Raw genomic sequence first — 2,906 nt, 5'->3', positions numbered from 1 at the left:
GGCAGCGGGGGCAGCGCCCCTTGGCCCCTCTGCACCTCCACCTACGACGGCCACCATGGCTGCCGCCATGGAGAGACCGCCCCGATGCTGCCACGTGCGGAGGCAGAGCTCGCTGGGATGGGGAGGTGACGGGCCGCTGCCTCACTCTCCCCAGCCTAGCAAGCTCCGCATGCAGATGAAGCTCACTGGGATAGGGAGGTGGCAGGCCGCTGTCTCGCTCTCCCCTCCCTCCCTGAGTTGGGTAGAGCTGTGCATGTGCCCTGCCCAGTGCGGAGTGTGCACTTGCAGGATGCTGGGGTAGGAACGCCACTGCCCGCCCCCTGGCGGGGTGCCTTCTGGTTTGCCACCCCGGGCAGCCAGAAGGCTAGCGACGCCCCTGCATAGCTCAGTGGAAGGTTGTTTTCCATGTACCTATCCTTTTAATTCTTTTTAACGATGATAACCAATACCTCTCTTTATATTTATGTTGAGATGTGAAGCAAGTAACTTGTGTTGGCACCATGTTTATCCCCCCCCCATGGTGGCACCATGTTTATATCTGGTGACATCGGTGTCTACTTTTCAGCACCACTTTGTCAGATTTCTGTAGGGGCTTGACTTGATGTGACTAGCTGTAAATTGCTGGTATTCCATCTGATGTACCAAATAGTTTGCAATTTTATATGTGAATGTATTGCTTTTGTTTTAATGGAATTCATGTTTTATGTTGTAAGCTGTCCTGGTATCATTAATAGAATGAAATAATAGGCTAGAAATTGAAATAATAATATTAAAAACCCTAAATGCTCTCAATGTTACTCAGTAAACTATTCCGTCCTTCCTTCCTTCCTTGAATCATGGAAATCACTAAATTAAGTCTTCTTGAATTTGCCAGAACTTTGGGAGAACTCAGCTACCCTGAATCAGGCTCATAGGATTCAAAACATATTTGGGCCAAATAGGTTTTCTCACTTGCAACTTCAGGTCAGGAACAGCAAGATGCCCCAGAGACACTTGTCTTAATGCCAGCTCTTCCCATGGCAAAAGCAGGGGTGGAGGGAGGAGAAGATTTTCCTCTTTTGCCAAATGGCAATGGCAATATTTCTTATACTGCATTATACTTCAGAAGATGTACATTTCTCTTGACTCCACATAAGTTCTTCACATTGCCCTCTCCTACTGTGGTGCTACAGATTACAAGGAAAGCAAGAAAGGCAAGTGGGCGGATTTCATTATACTGGCAATCTTAGGCAGTCAAACATTTTAGGTCTGTAGTGCTGTGTTTGTTTTTTTTAAAAAAATGGATTCATATTGTATTCATTCAGTGTGCTAAAGATCAAAGATCAGAACATCACCGTGACATCAGTTGATAATGTTGGGCAAGTTTCCATTTCACAATTAAAAATCTGTATAATGGAAATGTGGGTGGGAATGTATAGATATATGGTAGGTTTGGTAATGTTAGTAGCTTTGAATATATTGTCATTACCCAAGATTTAGATCTGTTTGTGAGAATGTATACTGTAGGTTTAGTGACTGCAGTCCAAAAATGATAGTATCTTTGGCATATTCAGTGGAACTTCGATTTTTGAGTGCTTGGAAGCCGAAGGTTTTGGAACCCAAACGCCGAAAACCCGGAAGTAAATGCTTCCATTTTCAAACGCGCCTCGGTAGTTGAACGGCTTCCACTGCATGTTTTTCAATTTTCTCAATGGAAATTGCTGACAGCCCATTGCGCCTCGGTTGCCGAACGTTTCAGAAATTGAACAGTCTTCCAGAATGGATTATGTTCAACAACGAGGTTCCACTGACTCCTTGAATTTTGCAGAACTGGGCAACATCTTCAGGGCAAAAAGCTTTAGGAGGAGGGTAACCATCAAACAGCCTCCTCAGTGAGCATGAAATGCTAAATTGCTGTTTGGGGGTAAGGTGGAGATAGAAAGGAGTGAATAGAACGCTATGGCTGGACATTGCAACATTGTGTTCCAGGTTGAACTAGTATATTTGATAAAATTAATAAATATAGGTGTTAAATGCTAAAAGCAAGATGTTGTGCGAAATATATATATAACATAGAATCATACAATTGTAGAGTTGAAAAGGACCCCAATATCTTGTCCAACCCCCTGCAATTCAGGAATATCTTTCAGGCTTTGGTACTAATGTATTACCCATCATTCCAGTGGTCTCTAAAATTTTGAACAGAATAATTTACATTACATAGTATATGATACAGTTTACATTATGAAACTATTATTTTCATCAAGTCTGCATTCCTATGCCATAGGATTGTGCAGATCTTCCTCTGCATGATCAGAGAAAGAGAGATATTTCAGTGGAGAGGGAGGTGAGATCAGGGAGGGCTCCCTTCAGAAGCATACTCTCCAACATTTCTCCAATGAAAACAGGGGCACCCTAAATAATGATGCTGCTGCTGCTGCTGCTGATGATGATAATGGCCTGCCCATCTGACTGAACAGCTTCCAACATATATAAAAACATAATAAAACATTAAACATTAAGAAACTTCCCTATACAGGACTGTTTTCCAATGTATTTTAAAGGTTGTATAGCTATTTATCTCCTTGGCTTGGGGGTTGCATAGCTCCATACCCTCCAACATTTCTCCGATGAAGACAGGGACATCCTAAGGAAAAGCAGGACCTTCTGGGATCCAATCAGAAACTGGGACAGCTTCTGTAAATCCGGGAATGTCTCTGGAAAATTGGGACACTTGGAGGGTCTGCAGAAGCAGTGGCAAGATCTCTTGCTATTGCTTCTGTGTCTGCTGTCGGTGCTCTGAAATGGTGAGGAAACAAATGGGGCTTTCTGGGGTTTTACTGGGGCTGGGTAAGGGGTGGTTTCAGATCCTCTCTATCCAATCCTCTGCAACCAACACCTCCCTTGAAGTTAGGGAAATTTCTTTT

This window comes from Zootoca vivipara, chromosome 1 (genome assembly GCF_963506605.1).
Source record: "Zootoca vivipara chromosome 1, rZooViv1.1, whole genome shotgun sequence".
NCBI lineage: Eukaryota > Metazoa > Chordata > Lepidosauria > Squamata > Lacertidae > Zootoca > Zootoca vivipara.
Note: the sequence above shows the minus strand (reverse complement) of the source record.